Source organism: Podarcis raffonei, chromosome 2 (assembly GCF_027172205.1).
Source record: "Podarcis raffonei isolate rPodRaf1 chromosome 2, rPodRaf1.pri, whole genome shotgun sequence".
NCBI classification, from domain to species: domain Eukaryota; kingdom Metazoa; phylum Chordata; class Lepidosauria; order Squamata; family Lacertidae; genus Podarcis; species Podarcis raffonei.
In genome coordinates, this window is record NC_070603.1 from 121,324,692 (window position 1) to 121,345,575 (window position 20,884).

Sequence of the window (20,884 nt, forward strand, 5' to 3'; positions counted from 1 at the left end):
TCATGGACACACCCGGAATGAGGCCTTACATTCTTCAACCCCTGGCTTGACTGTGCTGCTCTGCAGTTTATAGGCAATTGTGAGTAAGTGCGAAAATACAGTCTATATAAACCATCAGATTCCCGGGCATACAATAGACGTTTGTTCCCATCAAAAAACTCACACATTGACTTTAAGAAACGCACAGTTATGCCTTGACGAGCAAAGCACCTTACTGACAATAAATTGTCCACTGACGGGCAGTAAATGCAGTTCGCTATTGTAATGTTTAAAGAGTCAAGTTTAACAGTACCCCTGCCAAGCGACTGCAAGACTTGTGAATTGGCTAAATGTACATTACCAATTTCCTCTTCGAAAGAAATAAACAAGCTTCGATCATTGCAAACGTGCTGAGATGCTCCTGAGTCGATAATAAAAGACTTCCACTTGGCATCTTTAATTCTTTTACGATCTGTTGTCCTAGCATGAAAAGCTCGCGGCTCGTTTCTGTCTTTACGGTGCGATGTTGGCTGCTGAGATGACAACCGTGACTGACGAACAGAAACAGGCTTGTGAGTACTTTGCTTTCTTTTGGATCTGCAGTCCTTTGCAAAATGTCCTTGCTTATTGCAGAACCAACAACGCTTGGCAGCTTTAAATGCAGTCGTATCACCACAAGTTTGCATATGGCGTTCCTCATTACTTCTGGAAATAGGAGTGCTTATGGCACAAGCCTCCCTTCTGTCCAACTTGCCCATTAATCTTGCCGTTACCCCTTCCACAGTTAATTGTGCTGGTGGAACAGCAGATATCTGGCTAGCTATACCATCAAAGTCCTCATTAAGGGAACATAGAATGATAAAAACATACTGAATATCAGGTATCTCCATGTCCCTTCGAATTAATTCGCAGCGTATTGCCTCCAGATGTCTCAAGTGTGCTGCCAAATCACCACCAGGCTGCAACTTCGTCTGGTACAACTGCTTGAAAAACGTCAATGCAGATGCTGACTCTTTTCTAACATGCACTGCTGCAAGACTGTCCCACATTTCTTTGGCAGTTTTCTTATTTCTTATATAGACTACTTGCTGGTCGCTGACTGCCAAATTAATTATCGCCCTGGCTTTTGCATCTCCTTTCGACCAAGCATTAGTCACAGGGTCAGGAGGGTCATCAGTTACATAGGTCCATACTTCTCTAGAGGTCAAAAGCGCCTCCACCCGAAAAGACCATAAACTATAGTTCTCATCTGTTAGCTGTGGGAAGACCAGAGCCTTCTCAGCTTCAGGAACCCGGTCAACCATTCTGGAACTCTTCCAGACCCACAGAACTACGCTAACAGGAGAAGGAGTTTTCAAACCTTTCTCATAGTCCAAAAATATGCAGTCATCCACTCAACAGCTGGGCCCATAACCAAAGATGTTGGCTGTTTACAGTATGGTAGCACAGCAGAGAGCTTGCTGGGGAGACCATGCATTAAAAAATAAAGGACTCAAAAATAACTTAAACAAGGTTTTAATAAGAAAAACAAAAACTCCTTTTACACTAAATACATTAACAACCAAACCAGACCCAACCACCAACCCATCCCCCAGGGTAATGGGAGAGCTAGGTGCTGCTCCTTATATACTACACCCAAATGCTGACACACCTTAATCAAATACAACTCAGCAGCACCTGCTACGTTTCACAGCTGTAAAGCTGGGTCTCGTTATCTTACTCTGGCCCTTGCTCTGGCCCCTTAAAGACATACACATCGGGTGGAACAATGATGAACCTTTACATTTAAAGAAACCATTCAACATTTCCCCTGCGGTTCATCATTGTGGAACAAAAACAAAGCATACTTTGTACATGTCTTTCATGTGTAACCTTTGGAAGTGCTTTAGTAAAAATGTCCGCAATTTGATTGTCACCTGGAACATATTCAAATACAATCATTTCGTCAGCAATTAGTTTCTTTACAAACTGTAAACGTAACCTTAAGACTCTAGTGCGCTGCGTATTGGTCTCTGAACACAGGATAGCAAGTCCGCTCTGGGAATCAAGGTAAACTTTTACTGGTAGTGTTACTTGCATCTGTAGGTCTGCAAATTTTTGCAGTTTGATGAACCAGAAAAGATCCATTTTTGCCTTTCTCAATTTGCATGGATAAGTAATTTTTAGCTATGCCTAATTCCACCACATCAAATTTCTTCTGTAACTGTGATACTACCAGTTGCTTAGGTAATTTCTGAACATCATTGTAGCTTTTTGGCTCAAAAACTGCCTTACTGGCATACACAGTATTAAAATGTTCATCTGCAAAACGTTGTGGCTTCTGCCTCTTTCTATCTGAACGTCTTAGTCCAGAAGGAGAGTCAGACTCCTCAGACTTAATGGGACTAAGTGAACCACTAGTTTCAGGTTGTAAATCATTGTCAGATTGAAGAGATGCCTGTAGGCTAAGCTCACGGTCAGAAAAATCAAGAGAATCCAACCTCCCCTCGGGTCCCTTTAACTTTAAATCATCAAACAAATCAGATTCAACAGACTTTTTGTCTTTTCCCATTAATTCAGAAGCACCATTTCCTGCTGCTGCTGCTTCTTCCTCTTCTTCCTCAGTATTATCTATACCATCAGTATCTTGGAAGACAGCAACTCCATTCCAATTTACAGTTTGTATCATGCTTCTGGTAATATGAAATTTGCCAGTTGCTGGTATGTAAATTCTGTACGCCCCCTGCTGGTAGCCCATTAATTTTCCCTGGACACTACGTTCACCCAATTTCTGCTTAGCGGGATAATGCATAATTACATCTGAACCCCAAATGCGTAGGTATTTCAGATTAGGGCGTTTTTTAAACAGCTTCTCATAGGGGGTGACATCTAAACCAGAATGATAGCTGCGATTTCTAACATAACAAAACGCATTAAGCGCTTCAGCCCAAAAGTCTTTGGGCAGATTAGCATCGTGCAGATACGTTTTAACCCCTGCCTGTAGGTCACGCTGCACAACTTCAACAAGCCCATTTTGCCAGGGACTTCGAGGGCAAGATAACTCATGAGTAGTCCCCTGTGCTTCCAGGAATTTCTCAAAATCCTCAGAAACAAATTCCCCGCCCCGGTCAGAAAATAGGTTCTTAATTGGTTTGTTAAAGTGCGTTTTTACCCAGTTGCAAAAAACTTTGTACTTCTCAAATGCTTGGGACTTCTCAGCTATTGCATAAGTCCAACAATATCTACTATACTGGTCTATCAGAGTAAGCCAGTACTTAGAACCTCCTAATGATGGTGGGAGTGGCCCAACTAAATCACAATGTACACGCTCAAATGGCTCAGTTACTTTCCTATCTGAGCACCTACCCTTGCATGCAACCTTAATCTTATTCTTGCAACAGGATAGACATTGCATAAAGAATTTACATGGTTTTAAGTTGAGGCCATTAACAATATTCTTTGTCTTAATTACATCAGCAAAATTCAGGTGTCCCAGAATTCTGTGTGCCTCATGGACACACCCGGAATGAGGCCTTACATTCTTCAACCCCTGGCTTGACTGTGCTGCTCTGCAGTTTATAGGCAATTGTGAGTAAGTGCGAAAATACAGTCTATATAAACCATCAGATTCCCGGGCATACAATAGACGTTTGTTCCCATCAAAAAACTCACACATTGACTTTAAGAAACGCACAGTTATGCCTTGACGAGCAAAGCACCTTACTGACAATAAATTGTCCACTGACGGGCAGTAAATGCAGTTCGCTATTGTAATGTTTAAAGAGTCAAGTTTAACAGTACCCCTGCCAAGCGACTGCAAGACTTGTGAATTGGCTAAATGTACATTACCAATTTCCTCTTCGAAAGAAATAAACAAGCTTCGATCATTGCAAACGTGCTGAGATGCTCCTGAGTCGATAATAAAAGACTTCCACTTGGCATCTTTAATTCTTTTACGATCTGTTGTCCTAGCATGAAAAGCTCGCGGCTCGTTTCTGTCTTTACGGTGCGATGTTGGCTGCTGAGATGACAACCGTGACTGACGAACAGAAACAGGCTTGTGAGTACTTTGCTTTCTTTTGGATCTGCAGTCCTTTGCAAAATGTCCTTGCTTATTGCAGAACCAACAACGCTTGGCAGCTTTAAATGCAGTCGTATCACCACAAGTTTGCATATGGCGTTCCTCATTACTTCTGGAAATAGGAGTGCTTATGGCACAAGCCTCCCTTCTGTCCAACTTGCCCATTAATCTTGCCGTTACCCCTTCCACAGTTAATTGTGCTGGTGGAACAGCAGATATCTGGCTAGCTATACCATCAAAGTCCTCATTAAGGGAACATAGAATGATAAAAACATACTGAATATCAGGTATCTCCATGTCCCTTCGAATTAATTCGCAGCGTATTGCCTCCAGATGTCTCAAGTGTGCTGCCAAATCACCACCAGGCTGCAACTTCGTCTGGTACAACTGCTTGAAAAACGTCAATGCAGATGCTGACTCTTTTCTAACATGCACTGCTGCAAGACTGTCCCACATTTCTTTGGCAGTTTTCTTATTTCTTATATAGACTACTTGCTGGTCGCTGACTGCCAAATTAATTATCGCCCTGGCTTTTGCATCTCCTTTCGACCAAGCATTAGTCACAGGGTCAGGAGGGTCATCAGTTACATAGGTCCATACTTCTCTAGAGGTCAAAAGCGCCTCCACCCGAAAAGACCATAAACTATAGTTCTCATCTGTTAGCTGTGGGAAGACCAGAGCCTTCTCAGCTTCAGGAACCCGGTCAACCATTCTGGAACTCTTCCAGACCCACAGAACTACGCTAACAGGAGAAGGAGTTTTCAAACCTTTCTCATAGTCCAAAAATATGCAGTCATCCACTCAACAGCTGGGCCCATAACCAAAGATGTTGGCTGTTTACAGTATGGTAGCACAGCAGAGAGCTTGCTGGGGAGACCATGCATTAAAAAATAAAGGACTCAAAAATAACTTAAACAAGGTTTTAATAAGAAAAACAAAAACTCCTTTTACACTAAATACATTAACAACCAAACCAGACCCAACCACCAACCCATCCCCCAGGGTAATGGGAGAGCTAGGTGCTGCTCCTTATATACTACACCCAAATGCTGACACACCTTAATCAAATACAACTCAGCAGCACCTGCTACGTTTCACAGCTGTAGAGCTGGGTCTCGTTATCTTACTCTGGCCCTTGCTCTGGCCCCTTAAAGACATACACATCGGGTGGAACAATGATGAACCTTTACATTTAAAGAAACCATTCAACACCCTTGATCTAGATGCTATACTCCTATTGATGCAGCCCAGAATTGCATTGGCTTTTTTAGCTGCTGCGTCACACTGTTGGCTCATGTCAAGTTTGTGGTCAACCAAGACTCCTAGATCCTTTTCACATGTACTGCTCTCAAGCCAGGTGTCACCCATCTTGTATTTGTGCCTCTCATTTTTTTTGCCCAAGTGCAATACTTTACATTTCTCCCTGTTAAAGTTCATCTTGTTTTTTTTGGCCCAGTTCTCTAATCTCTCAAGGTCGTTTTGAAGTGTGATCCTGTCCTCTGGGGTGTTAGCCACCCCTCCCAGTTTGGTGTCATCTGCAAATTTGATCAGGATGCCCTTGAGTCCATCATCCAAGTCGTTGATAAAGATGTTGAATAAGACCGGGCCCAAGACAGAACCCTGTGGCACCCCACTAGTCACTCTTCTCCAGGATGAAGAGGAACCATTGATGAGCACCCTTTGGGTTCGGTCAGTCAGCCAGTTACAAATCCACTGAGTGGTAGCATAGTCAAGACCGCATTTTACCAGCTTCTTTACAAGAATATCATGGGGCACCTTGTTGAATGCCTTGCTGAAATCAAGGTAGGCTACATCCACTGCGTTCCCTTCATCTACCAGGCTTGTAATTCTGTCAAAAAATGAGATCAGGTTAGTCTGACATGACTTATTTTTCAGAAATCCATGCTGACTATTGGTGATCACAGCATTCCTTTCTAGGTGCTCACAGACTGTTTGCTTAATGATCTGCTCCAGAATCTTCCCTGGTATTGATGTCAGACTGACTGGGCGATAATTATTTGGGTCCTCTCTTTTCCCCTGTTTGAAAATAGGGACAACATTTGCCCTCCTCCAGTGTGCCAGGACTTCGCCTGTTCTCCAGGAATTCTCAAAGATGACTGCCAGTGGTTCTGAGATCACATCTGCCAGTTCTTTTAATACTCTTGGATGCAGTTCATCTGGCCCTGGAGACTTGAATACATCTAAACTAGCCAAGTATTCTTGTACTATCTTCTTAGTTATTCTGGGCTGTGTTTCCTCTGCTGAATCCTTTGCTCCAAATTCTTCAGGTCGGGCATTGTTTTCTTTATCGGAGAAGACTGAGGCAAAGAAGGCATTGAGGAGTTCAGCCCTTTCTGTGTCCCCTGTTTGCATTTCACCATCTTCTCCTCTGAGTGACCCCACTGTTTCTATGTTCTTCCTTTTGCTATGGACATACCCATAAAAGCCTTTTTTGTTGCTTTTAACCTCTCTAGCAAGCCTGAGTTCATTCTGTGCTTTAGCTTTTCTGACTTTGTGTCTACATGTGCTGGCTATTTGTTTGAATTCCTCTTTGGTGGTTTCCCCCCTTTTCCATTTTTTGTACACATCCTTTTTTAATCTTAACTCAGTTAAAAGTTCTTTAGATAGCCACCCTGGCTTCTTTAGGCACCTTCCATGTTTCAGTCTCATTGGTATTGCCTGAAGTTGTGCTTTTACTATCTCCCTCTTAACAAACTCCCAGCCATCATGAACTCCCTTTCCTTTTAGTATTACTGTCCATGGGATCTCACCCAGCACTTCCCTAAGTTTTATGAAGTCGGCTTTCTTAAAGTCAAGAAATTGAGTCCTAGTATGCTTGGCTGCTCCTTTCCGCTGTATAGTAAACTTCAGAAGAGCATGATCACTCGCGCCTAATGATCCTTCCACTTCTACCCCACTAACCAGGTCATCAACATTGGTTAGGACCAGATCTAAAATGGCTGTTCCTCTTGTTGCTTCTCCCACTTTCTGGACAATGAAGTTGTCTGCAAGGCCAGTGAGGAATCTGTTTGACCTTATGCTCTTGGCTGAGTTTGACATCCAACAAATATCCGGGTAATTGAAGTCCCCCATTACTACTATCTCCCTTCCTTTTGCATGCTTGGCCATCTGTTCCAGGAAGGCATCATCTATGTCCTCTGTTTGGCTTGGGGATCTATAGTAAACTCCCACAATGAGGTCTCTGTTATTCTTCTCTCCCTTAATTTTGACCCAAATGCTCTCACTTTGGCTTTGAGGTTCTAAATCTTGGATCTCTTCACAGGTATACACATCCCTGACATATAACGCCACTTCTCCTCCTTTCTTGTCTGGTCTGTTTCTCTGAAATAGATTGTATCCCTCCATTATTACATTCCAATCGTGGGACTTATCCCACCAGGTTTCAGTGATGCCTATTATGTCATATTTAGTTTGCTGTACCAAGAGCTCAAGCTCATCTTGTTTATTTCCCATGCTTTGCGCATTAGTGTACAGACATTGAAGTCCATTAATCATTCCCCCGTGTCTCTTATTTAAGGATTTTTTCCTCCCACCACTAGGTCTGCATGCTGTTTGCTCCATTTGGTCTATGACATTTGGATGATCATCTTCATCAATTGATAGACTCCTACCTTCAGGAGCACTGTCTCCCTCCCCCACATTAGTCAGTTTAAAGCCCTCCTGATGAGGTTTCTGAGATTTTTGGCAAAAACATTCCTCCCAACTGCTGTGAGGTGCAGCCCATCGCTTGCCAGAAGTCCATCTTCAAGAAACTGCAGTCCGTGATCTAAGAATCCAAACCATTCCTGTTTACACCATTTGCGAAGCCAGCTGTTCACTTCCAATATTTTTCCCTCTCTCCCTGGGCCACGTCGTTCAACTGGGAGGACAGATGAGATGACAATTTGTGCATTTAATTGCTTCAATCTCCTGCCCAGAGCCTCGTAGTCTCTTTTGATCTTCTGGAGGCTATTGCTTGCAGTGTCATTGGTTCCCACATGAACCAAGAGGAAGGGGTATTTGTCAGTGGGTTTTATGATTCCTTGCAGTCGTTCAGTTACATCTTGGATCTTAGCCCCGGGGAGACAGCACACCTCCCGAGACATCTTGTCAGGCCCACAGATCACTGCTTCTGTTCTCCTCAGTAGGGAATCCCCTATCACCACTACACGCCTCCTCTTAGCTTTGGTTGGGGTTCTTCCGTGAGCTGTCCGTTCCAAGGTCGCCTGCACATTCCCTGAGGACTGACTTTGCTGCTCGTCTTCATATACCTGATCGACTGTAATGAGGGAGAGATCCTCAAATGGAGTCTGTTCTTCGTCTTCCATGCTAGGGGAGAGGACTTCAAAGCGATTGTGTATTTCTAAACAATCAGAGCGAACCCTGGGCCTCCTACTTCTTTGAGTCATGTTTCTCCATATATCTGGCACCTGTGTTGGTGAACTAGCCTCCTTCTCAGGGGTGTCCCCTGTCTCCTCCTTGGTGGAGACGGTGTTCTCTGTTGCTTCCAAGAAGAGCTCCAGCTCTCTAATTCTTTGGAGCGTAGCTACACGTTCCTCCAGTTGATGGACTTTGTCTTTTAAGAGGGCAATCAACATACAATTGCTGCAGGTAAAGCTGCCTGCAACCTTTGGCAAGATGGCAAACATTGCGCAGGAACCGCAGGCGACTGCAGCTGTTCCCTCACCCTCCATCTTGAAAACGTGTCGTTGGGGGTGGCTACAGTGGTACTCCATCTTAAAAAGCATGAAGACAGGACAAATAACGCCCCTTAAAAAACCTAGGTCTCCCCCAACAAACGTTTGAGACTAGCTCCCCTAAATCTAAAAGATGGATCAAACTGCGCTGCCCTGCAAGCTCTGATAATCACCTGCCTCAACAGAAACCCTGCCCCCTCTGACCTTTGCACAGGGAGAGCAGCTAATCAGCCACAGAGAAACACACACACAAGAAAACTCTTTTGCTCCTTCTTCAGCTGCTGCCCTGCATGCTCTGATAAGCTCCTCCCACAGCTAATCACCTGACTCAACAGAAACCCTGCCCCCTCTGACCTTTGCACAGGGAGAGCAGCTAATCAGCCACAGCAGCTAATCAGCCCCAGAGGTGCAAACAAAATTTTTCAGGATCTGCTTAAAAGCCGGTGAGGTTGGAGTCATCGATAAGAAGCTGCGTTACACAGCGTTACAATTCCCAAAGTTCCCTGGGAAGAGGGATTCATTGTTAAACCATCCTCAATTTGTTAAACCATTCTGGATTTACCAAGACTACAGGAAGCATGGAGAGAGAAGTTTAACACTTTCCTCCTTTCCTGTAGCCCTGAGGAAAATCCGCAGACAGGTTGAGCAGTCTGGCTTCATCTTTTCAACAGTGCCCCACACTCCCCAGATTATTTTATGGGGTGTGGTGGGATCAGTGAAGCTGTCAGAAGCTCCTCTATACTTCTATGCCTAGACCTCCACACACACACAAAAACCCCTCAGAACGGCAGGCTGCCACCACCCCCTGGTTTTAAGGTTGAAGGAGAAATCCCTCTTGTATAACAGTCATCAATCAATAACCGTCTAGGGAATTTATCGAGCGCCCGGTTTCATATTCAACGAAACTGCTGAGCTGGAGATGTGTGTACAAATATCAGTTTCCTTATTCTAAGTAAGGGGTGAATTGGAGACACTTGTGGGTGTGTGAACATCAGCTCCTTGTTCTGGAGCAAGCTTGGTATTGCATTTAAAAACAAAGAAACCAGGAAGCAACTTCAGCCTGGTCAGGGGAGATCTGGAAGGTGCCAGTTATTTCTGTTGTGTATTGAGTCAAAGGATTTTATATCTGTATTATTATTGTCTGTATTTGCATTAGGGTAAAGTAACTGCCTTTTGGTTCCAGAGGGTACAGCTACTATTGGTTCATTTAAGCTGCTGTATTTGGATCCTCTGTCTTATTGGTTTCCTCCAAAAGGCAGGACTGTGATTGCCTGATATTGTTCCCTCCAAAATGTATCCTTTCTAGCTAGTTCCCTGTCCCTATAAATGTAGCTCTCCCCTCCTCAGTTCTCAGTCTTGTTTGCTTTAATAAAGAAGTGTTACTACAGAACTGTCTCCAGCATATTATGTCAAGAGAGCTGAAATCACAAACCCCACGTCACAACAATTTCCACCACACAATAAATTTGATTTGATTTGATTAAAGCAGCAGAAAGTGAAGAGGCGAGGGGCTTCTTCCAAGACCTTTGTGGAGGGAAAGGCGAATTTTGATGGACGATCTGAAGAGGGAAAGATGGGATCACACATACAAGCAATCCGGGAAGCAGTTTCAATGTATAAGTCCTCTGTGGGGTCCTCGCCCTGTTGGGGGAACTGAGCATCTCTGCTCCTCCCAGAATAAAATACCCTCCGGCTGTCAGCTTGTAACTGGGGGGTTGACAGTGTGATAGGAATTTTATGGTCTTAGATATATGGTAATGTTCATAACTGCACATACATAGATCAACACAGGAAGACCAACATGGAACCATTTTGATTCCTAAACTGACCAAATCCTTTCTCTGCAAGGTTAAACTGGAAAAGCCTCCCCATTGTCTCTTTCCTCACAAATCCTGTCTCAAGGATATGTCTGTTTGAATAAGGTGTGAGCCTGTGACCTGGCCCAGGAAATAAGTATTTTACCACTACAAAAGAATGGCCAGGCTCCCCAGGCAATCCAATCAAGTAACTTGCCAGACAGGAGATAAACTGTGAAAGGAGAAGAACAACATTTAAATTTCTGTGATGTAGGTGGGATGTATCTGAGGGGTGGTCTTAGGTTACACCCCTTCTGTGATGTATGCATAATGTTTCTGGGGGTGGTCTTGATCTAGAGAATGGGAATTTCAAAAGTCTTTATAAGCCCTTGCACGGCATTTTTGGGGGTCCTCTTCCTCTCCTGCGGGTGAGGGGAGCACCCTGTTGCAAGAGATCAATAAAGATCAAGCTTACTAGCTGCTTTGCTTCTCAATATTCTCTGGTTGGCCTCTGTTATTTTCTCCTACCAATAGGGAACCTATGTAAGGACTCTATATGGGCTCTTGGATACCCCATAAGGGAAAAGGGCATATTTTTTTATTTACAACAACAGAGGCACCCATTGTGGAAGTGCCAAAGGAACCCCCATGTTTAGCCACACAACGACCCTGTGAGGCGGACTTCGCTGAGAGGTGGAGGCAACTGGCTTCCGATTTCCATAGGACACAGCTTTACATGGTGTTTGGGCCACCTAGCCTCTCCAGATGTTTCAGCCATCAACACCTGGAGGACATCCACAGGTTTCCCCACCCCCTGGCTTGGCCCACATTCGCTGGGACGGATGAGGAGTTGGGGTCCAAGGCTTCTTACGGAGGGCACGAGGTTGGCAAAGGCTGGAGTGTGCTGCTGCTGCACCAGCTGCTAACCAGATTCTCGGGTAAGAGATCTTGCTCCATGACCCGTGATCACTTAAGGGGTCACCAGTCCACGAATGCTTGTGTCGTAATGCATTTGTCAAAACTGATCTGTAGAAAATGTAACTTGAAAAAAGAGACATTGCACATGTTATGTATTGAAGTGCTCACCCTGGCCACCAGGAGTATTGTGTATGTAGTTTTCACTCAGGCCCGCGTCAGTTATTTTAGGCGGGAAACCCTGGGTTGTTGCTGTTACAAAGTGACAGCCGGCTGCCTATAAAAGCAGGCCGGCTGAGCTGTTTGCTGTTCAGTTCTGTCCAGCTTACAAATAAACAGCTGCTTTGGAGAAATCGCTGTGTCATCTGCTATGTCTACCCACTATTCAACAGCACATACTTTTGCAAACCAATAAATCTGCAATAATATGTATGTTAAACATATGGTATAGCTTGGGGGGGGGGGAACGTGGAACGCCCCCTGGTGTTCAAAGGGGAAAGGCTTATTTGTTCTGGCATGATTTCCTGGAATTAGCTTTAAAAAGGGGGGGGGGAGAGAATGTTATCTCTGTTCCCGTTTCCTCCCTCTCGTGCTCCAAAACCCCGCAATAGGAAAATCAACAGAGAAAGGAGAGCGAAGGAGCTGCAGGTAGCTGCTTTCTTAGCAAGCTCACCCTTATTCTGCAGTGCTTAGATAAGGTAAGAATTGAACAGCTTTGAAAACTGGAGGGTGGCTGGCAGAATCCGAGACCAGGGAGAAGAGTCGGTGGAAGAAGATTGGAAGAAATTTAAAGATTATTTACAGAAACATTGTAAATTTAATGAATGTTAGAAGGATGTTGGAATGAAGCTATGTGGTTTTAGCAGAAAGTAAAAATAGACTGTTAATTGGTGAAAGGAGGGAAAGTAAAGTTAGATTATATCAAGATAAATTATAGGACAAAAACTGGGAAAGATGGAAAGGATTTGCTGAAATAGCTAACCGAACTAGAATACAAAAAAGGGAGGTGTGAGGAGGTCAAGGAAACAAGCAAATGAAAGATAAGTTATGGGAATGTTCGTTGTGTTTTTATTTGTTTCTATTTTTCTGTGGTTTTTTTCCTTTTGTTTTTGCTTAATTTGGTATTTTCTCTTTTTTCTTTTTGTAACCCTTAAAACTTTAATAAATATTACTTTAAAAAAAAGAAAGAAAACTAGAGGGTGGAAGGTTTGGAGAGAGTCAGGCGGCTCCTCTGCTGCTGCAGAAGATGAAGAGGAGACCCAGTGGTCCGTTAGCTCAGCTTCCCAGGCTTTCCGGCTTTTCCACCTGGAGATTAATAATAATAATAATAATAATAATAATAATAATAATAATAATAAATTTTATTTATACCCCGCCCTCCCCAGCCAAGGCCGGGCTCAGGGCAGCTAACAACCAATAATAAAAACAAGTTGAATGAATACAACTTAAAAACAAGATTAAAATACAACATTAAAACATTAAAATGCAGCCTCATCACAGGAGGAGAAAGGAAAAAAGAAAGAGGGGGAGGGAATCAAATTGACTCCAAGCCAAAAGCCAGGACTACCACTCCCATCATCCATTTCTGAGGATTAAGAGATGGTGAAAGAGGATTCTCCCAGCGTGGCTCAGATGATTCTTCCCATTTCTAACTTTCCGAAATGAAGGTTTCGTGGCTGCCCGATCCCTTGCCTGAGAAAGCGACGGAGCTTCACACAATGTCCCATCCCCCGCATGCCTCTTTATTTTTATTTTTTTGCAATTGTTTTTATTGATTTTCATATTATATATTTATACATTCTTACAATACAGTGGTACCTCAGGTTAAGTACTTAATTCGTTCCAGAGGTCAGTTCTTAACCTGAAACTGTTCTTAACCTGAGGTACCACTTTAGCTAACGGGGCCTCCCGCTGCCACCGCACGATTTCTGTTCTCATCCTGAAGCAAAGTTCTTAACCCGAGGTACTATTTCTGGGTTAGCGGAGTCTGTAACCTGAAGTGTATGTAACCTGAAGCGTATGTAACCCGAGGTACTGCTGTATTAGTAATCTAAAACTCTCAGGATTACCACTTCCCTCTAATGCTGTTCTGGTTTTCTTGTTTCCACACTATAATATTTACACACTGATTTATATCAGCATACTCTTCATATCTATACATTGTTCTTTCTACAACCTCATATAGAATGCTCCATCATTTATATGTTGCATGCAGTGAATGTTTTAGTTGGTTTGATTCCATTTGTGAATCACTTCCCATGTAATATCTCCATGCAATTTCTGTCTAGAGAGATGGAAATGCTTCCTTTAAAAGAAATGGGAGGGAGATTGTGGTACTCTGAACAGCAACGGCAGACACTGAGGTGCGAAATGTTGGCGCAGATCTGTTTTCAGAGAGTTTCCTGCTGTTGGAGCCACCGAAGGCCGGCTCTCAAAAAGTGGTTTGCTTGCTTGTTTCAGTCTGGCTGAGCTCAGGGAGAAAATGGCCACCGCTTATGTGTTGCAAAATGGCCGCCCTCTTGCCACAACAATTCCAAAGTCTGTGTGCTGCACAGAAGCATCTCTCTGGAATATTCCAATAGTCCAGCTGTGGTCAAGAAGCTAGATCTACCCTTGTTGCTGGAGGATTACTTACTTTTGTCTGCTTAGTATTCTTGTAGAACTACACCCCCCCCCCCAATAAAACCCCTATCTAGCATTCCCTCCAAATCATTGACAGTACGGTGGTACCTTGGGATGCAAACGGGATCCGTTCCGGAGCCCCGTTCGCATCCTGAATAGAATGTAAGACGCCACGGCGCGTGTGCGTGGATTGCGTTTTGCCACTTCCGCTCATATGCGTGACGTTATTTTGAGCGTCTGTGCATGCGCGAACGGCGAAACCTGGAAGTAATGCACTCCGTTACTTCCGGGTTGCCGCAGAGCGCAACCCAAAAGCACTCAACCTGAAGCACATTCAACCCGAGATATGACTGTATAATTGTTTAGTTTATAGATGCATACCTTGACTTTCAGTTATATCCAGAATGGATTATTACAGATCATTTATTTCATTCCATTTCTGAATTGTTTCCTGTTTAATGTCTGGGAGTGATTCAACAATAAAAGCAACTCCAAGCATACAGTGGTATCTCTGGTTATGAACTTAATTCATTCCGGAGGTCCGTTCTCAACCTGAAACTGTTCTTAACCTGAAGCACCACTTTAGCTAATGGGGCCTCCCGCTGCCGCCACCGCATGATTTCTGTTCTCATCCTGGGGCAAAGTACTTAACCCGAGATGCTACTTCCGGGTTAGCGGAGTCTGTAACCCGAGGTGTTTGTAACCCGAGGTACCACTGTACAATAAAAAAATCCTATATAATCCAAAACAATACTGTACAAACAAGAAAGAAAAACAAAACATACAAAAAAAGGAGAACAAAATAAAAAACAAGTCAAAAAAGCATACATCTACAAATAAAACCATATCATCATTCTAATCTAATCAATGATTGTAATTTTTGTTATGATTTTGCATTGAAAATAAAATAATTTTTTAAAAAAATCCTATATAAAATAATTTAAAATCCAATACAGATATGAACTAGTAATCAATCAAGAGTGGAATACAAAGCAACTAAGGCATAATAATAATAATAATAATAATAATAATAATAATAATAATAATCCCGTTCTCATGTTGCCACCCTCCAGACCTCTCGTGCAGGAGGCACACAAAGAAGGGCCTCAGAAGATCTCAGGGTCCGGGTAGATTCATATGGAAATAAATCTCCTACAAATGTATACATTGGTACCTTGGTTCTCAAACTTAATCTGTTCCAGAAGCCCGTTCCAAAACTAAAGCCTTCCAAAACCAAGGCACACTTTCCCATAGAAAGTAATGCAAAAAGGATTAATCCATTTCAGACTTTTAAAAACAACCCCTAAAACAGCAATTTAACATGAATTTTATTATCTAACGAGACCATTGATCCATAAAATGAAAGCAATAATCAATGTACTACTGTACTATAAAATAAATAAGACAGTATTGTAGATGATAAAAATTAAAATCATAACAAAAATTACAAACATTGATTAGATTAGAATGATGATATGGTTTTATTTGTAGATGTATGCTTTTTTTTCTTACCTGCACTGGTGACGGTCATTGTTTAGATGGTGGGCTTTTATCCATTTCCGCAGTCACACAATCAATCAATCAATCAATCAATCAGTAGCTGAACTGGGTTCCACACAGTCACAAAAACAAATTAATCAAAAAAGCCTCAAAAACAAAAATGCAAAATAAATAGCAAAAACAAAAATGCCAAACTTAATCTGTTCCGGAAGTTGGTTTGACTTCCGAAATGTTCAAAAACCAAGGCACAGCTTCTGAATGGTGCAGGTGCCGCGCAAACAATAGCCGACAGCTGCATCGGACGTTCAGCTTCTGAAAAACGTTCAAAAACCGAACACTTACTTCCGGGTTTTCGGTGTTTGAGTACCAAGGTAGCACTGTGCATGCTTCGTTTGTCATGAGCTAATCTGCAATGTTCTCTCCAGGGAGCAGCGAGGAGGTTACTAAATTTCTCAGTTGCTGACAAAATGAGTGACAAAGTGAAAATCGCGGTAGCTTCCGCTCACGTTTTAGGTGAGTCCCTCAGAAGATGCTGCATGGACAATTCAGGCAGCTTCTGTTTTATTTTGTTATCTTCAAAACATTTCTATTGTAATTGGTTTGATGTGTTTAATTAAAACCTGTGTGTCAGGGGAAACGAAATAGGTATTGTATTATTTATTTAAATTTGTATACTACCCTATACCAATAGATCTCAGGGCGGTTCACAATATATTAAAAAAGCACCACAAAACACGCAATAAAAAGAACAAAGACAATCCAATAACTCCCCCCGCCCAACACATTTAAAAGGGCACCCAATGCCTATGCAGGTGTAAGAACTAATTAAGTTATACACACTTCCTGGGTTGTGACTTAGGGTTGTAATCTTAGGGAATCCACAAATAGACTCATTTCCTTGCGAGGTGACAGACTTGAGGGGCATAAGAGTTTAGGAAGCCCAAAGCCTCATAATGGCTAGGAGTGAATAGAGGTGAAAAGACTAATCCACTTGCAGGGAATTTCCGTGGGGGTAAAAACCATTAGCAAAAGCAAAGGATCCAATGGGAAATAAAGGAATCTCAACTAAATCATCCATGACAGACGGCCTCCCGATCTCTGCTTAAATACAACAACCTCCCAAGGGAGACCATTCTGCTGTCAAACAGCTATTACTGTCAGAAAGCTTTTCCGTATGGCTAGCTGGAATCTCCTTTCTTGTAACTCGAAGCTATGAGTTCCAGTCCTACCACCCCAGAGAAAACCCCAAGGTGTGGGGAAGCCTGCTTTTAGTAAAAGGTAAAGGGACCCCTAACCTTTAAGTATTAAGTCCAGTTGCGGACAACTGGGGTTGCAGCGCTCATTTCACTTTACTGGCGAAGGGAGCCAGTGTTTGCAGACAGCTTCTGGGTCATGTGGCCAGCATGACTGAGCCACTTCTGGTGAACCAGAGCAGCGCACGGAAACACCGTTTACCTTCCCGCTGGAATAGTACCTATTTATCTACTTGCACTTTGACGTGCTTTCAAACTGCTAGGTTGGCAGGAGCAGGGACCGAGCAACGGGAGCTCACCCCGTCACGGGGATTCGAACCGCCGACCTTCTGATTGGCAAGCACCAGGCTCTGTGGTTTAGACCACAGCACCACCCACATCCCTTCTGCTTTTAGTGCTTGGTTTCTAAACCGTTTAGGGCTTTGTATGCGAGGACAAACACCTAGCAGTATCCCTGTCTCTGAAAGTACCGTCTGCTTTTTGAGACCACAGAAACCTACTGGATGCCATCAGCTTCAGGGGAGTTATTTCGCATGCCCCTCAGTCGCCATACCTTCAGCTTGTTAATGGGCCTGATGGGTCAGGGGTATATTTAGTTGCAGTGCTGAGTGACCTGCGCTTTCTCTTTGCAGGTGCTGCAGTAAAGGGCCTCAGCGTCACAGTACCGGTAGCTGTTTTTCCGTGTGTGTGCGCTGCCGTTGTGGTGATCACTATTGCCTATGTCGCTGAAAGGGTCATCAATAAACCCAGTAAGCCAAGCACCCATGTTTTCATCAGCCCAGTCTATCACAAAGATCCTGTCAGTGGGGTTTTTTAGGGATGGGACAGGCCTGGCAAAATTGACTTCTGCGTACGTTTTCATCCTGCCTCTCGACACCGAAGTTAACAGTGGCACTTTTAGGCCTGAGCCCCGGACTCTGCAACCCTAGATGCAAGAGGAAACTGACAACACAGTGATTGGTGCATGTGTGTCGTGCCGGGGAAAAGACTTGGTTTCGTTTACACATGCCAGAGCTGACACTGGGTGAGAAGGACAGGGCTTCACCTTCTTCTCCTGGTATGCCCCACGGAGGACCTTAAGGTCCATAAATAGTAACACCCTAGTGGTCCCGGGCCCTAAGGAAGTTAGATTAGCTTCAACCAGAGCCAGGGCCTTCTCAACACTGGCCCCGGCCTGGTGGAACGCTCTGCCTCATGAGACCAGGGCCCTGCAGGATCTGATTTCTTTCCGCAGGGCCTGTAAGACAGAGTTGTTCCGCCTGGCCTTTGGCTTGGAGCCAATTTGATTCCCTCCCCCTCTTTCTTTTTCCTTTCTCCTCCTGTGATGAGGCTGCATTTTAATATTTTAATGTTTCAATATTTTAATGTTGTATTTTAATCTTGTTTTTAAGTTGTATTCATTCAACTTGTTTTTATTATTGCTTGTTAGCCACCCTAAGCCCAGCCTTGGCTGGGGAGGGACGGGTAATAATATTATTATTACTACCGTTGTTGTTGTTGTTGTTATTATTATTATTATTATTATTATTATTCTAAAACACCACCCAGCTTTGCTTCCTAGGTTATCAAAGTTAGGCTGTTGCTGCAGGTGAGAAAAGACTCGGCTGAAAGCCCCAGCTATCAGTGCAAATTAAAACCAGCTAAAATTTGGTATAGTTTATGTAAGCTAGAGGGCAAGAGACCCTGGTGACAGAGTGAACACCAGTTCCTGAAAAACCACAGGAGGGGAGAATGCTCTTGTGCTCAGTTCCTGCTCGCTGGTTTCTCAGAAGAGGCACCTGGTTGGCCACTTGGAGAACAGGAACCTGGACTTGATGGGCCATTGTCCTGACCCAGCAAGCTCTTATGAGTTTATGTCACCACAACATCCCTTTTATTCTTTAACTGTCCAGGGGTCTTTTACCTTTTAGAGGGACGTGGGATCAGAAGGTCAGTGGTTCGAATCCCCGCGATAGGGTGAGCTCTCGTTGCTCTGTCCCTGCTCCTGCCAACCTAGCAGTTCGAAAGCATGCCGGTGCAAGTAGATAAATAGGTACCACTGTGGTGGGAAGGTAAACGACATTTTTGTGCACTCTGGCTTCCATCACAGTGTTCTGCTGTGCCAGAAGTGGTTTAGTCCTGCTGGCCACGTGACCCGGAAAGCTGTCTGTGGGCAAAAGCCGGCTCCCTTGGCCTGAAAATGATGATGAGCGCCACAACCCCATAGTCTCCTTTGACTGGACTTAGCCATCCAGGGGTCCTTTACCTTCTACCTTTACTACCCAGGAAAACAATAGCAAGGACTCCATCTGTGCCCATTTTCATTTCCCCAGTCCCCTCCTTTATTCTGAGAAAAAGTTTGTTCCCATGGATTTGTGGGTCCTGAAGAAGTTCCGTGGGGACTTCCTCTCCTAAAACCAGCTTCCTCTTCTAAAACCAGGACTTGATCTCTCCTTGTTTCTTTGCAGATAACGCATGAGCATGAAAGAACGAAGCTGAACCCGAGCGAGTTGCTCCTCGTCACGTTGCGCTGTTTCCTGCTGCCAAGTTGCCCCGGGTGTGTCTTTGCGCAAGGAAACTAAGCACAAATAAATCATTCACTTGGACGTATTCCGTGTGACTCGCTTATTTTGCTTATACAACCAATCAGCCGCAATCCAGGGACACACTTGGGCAATACCAGGCTCAGGATTTAATGATCCGAACAGCCCCCATGTCTTTTTCCCCGATGACAATACGTGTCCCTTGATTCGTTTCAAAATGTGTCACACCAGCCTTCTTGCATGGGGGGCGGGGGGCCTTCCTGGCTGACCTTAGTCCCACAACTGAAGATCCTATTTATATGACTGCTTTGATTATAGCGCAATAAATAAACTGCATATAAACCACGCTTAAAGTTTGGTTTCTTCTCTGCAGGTGACATTAGAGAGGCAAGGAAGGAGTCCAGTTAAGGCTGAAGACGTTTGTCTCCCACAGAAAGAAGAGTTATGTATGCTCAGCTGTTGTTGTTGTTTAGTCGTTTAGTCGTGTCCGACTCTTCGTGACCCCATGGACCAGAGCACGCCAGGCACCTCTGTCCTCCACTACCTCCCGCAGTTTGGTCAAACTCATGCTGGTAACCTCGAAAACACTATCCAACCATCTCGTCCTCTGTCGCCCCCTTCTCCTTGTGCCCTCCATCTTTCCCAGCATCAGTGTCTTCTCCAGGGAGTCTTCTCTTCTCATGAGGTGGCCAATGTCTTGGAGCCTCAGCTTCACGATCTGTCCTTCCAGTGAGCACTCAGGGCTGATTTCCTTAAGAATGGATGCGTTTGATCTTCTTGCAGTCCATGGGACTCTCAAGAGTCTCCTCCAGCACCATAATTCAAAAGCATCAATTCTTCAGCGATCAGCCTTCTTTATGGTCCAGCTCTCACTTCCATACATCACTACTGGGAAAACCATGGCTTTAACTATACGGACCTTTATTTGGTCTTTTGCTGCAACGGGGTTCCTACTCCCAGCTGTCAAAGGAAGAGAGACTCTCAAACACAGTAGCATCTTTAAGGAGGCACAATTTTGTGGTTCAGCTCAGGTGCCAAAATGCCTTGGGCCAGTCCTGATTCCTTTGCATGGATTTTATTCACTATCAACATTCAACAGCCTTGCAGCCTCTTTGCAAAAGAGGCTTTTGATGGTGCAGCAGTGCCCTCTGCTGTCCAAAAGGGAAAGGGCAACTTCTTCGCTCTCACCTGATTTCCCAGAAAAGGCAAAACAAAAAATTTTTTCCCTTCCAGTAGCACCTTAAAGACCAACTAAGTTAGTTCTTGGTATGAGCTTTCGTGTGCATGCACACTTCTTCAGATACACACGAAAGCTCATACCAAGAACTAACTTAGTTGGTCTTTAAGGTGCTACTGGAAGGGAAAAAATTTTTTGTTTTGACTATGGCAGACCAACACGGCTACCTATCTCTAACCAGAAAAGGCAGAGAGCGTTATAGTCGGAAAGGAAATCCCCGAAAAAGCCGGCCAGCTGCCTCCTGAACCAGCAGCCAATAACTTTGTTTAACTGTTGGCAGCATTTCAGAGCCTGCTTCCGGCC

The 20,884-nt window shown here is 43.9% G+C and overlaps 1 long non-coding RNA gene across 1 annotated transcript; it reads left to right on the forward strand.

The window, feature by feature from the left end:
• Positions 1–12,008: 12,008 nt before the first annotated feature.
• Positions 12,009–19,407, forward strand: LOC128409506 (uncharacterized). Its single transcript, XR_008329228.1, has 4 exons — positions 12,009–12,145; positions 15,995–16,082; positions 17,455–17,571; positions 19,270–19,407. It is a non-coding gene; the product is annotated as an uncharacterized LOC128409506 (long non-coding RNA).
• Positions 19,408–20,884: the final 1,477 nt, after the last annotated feature.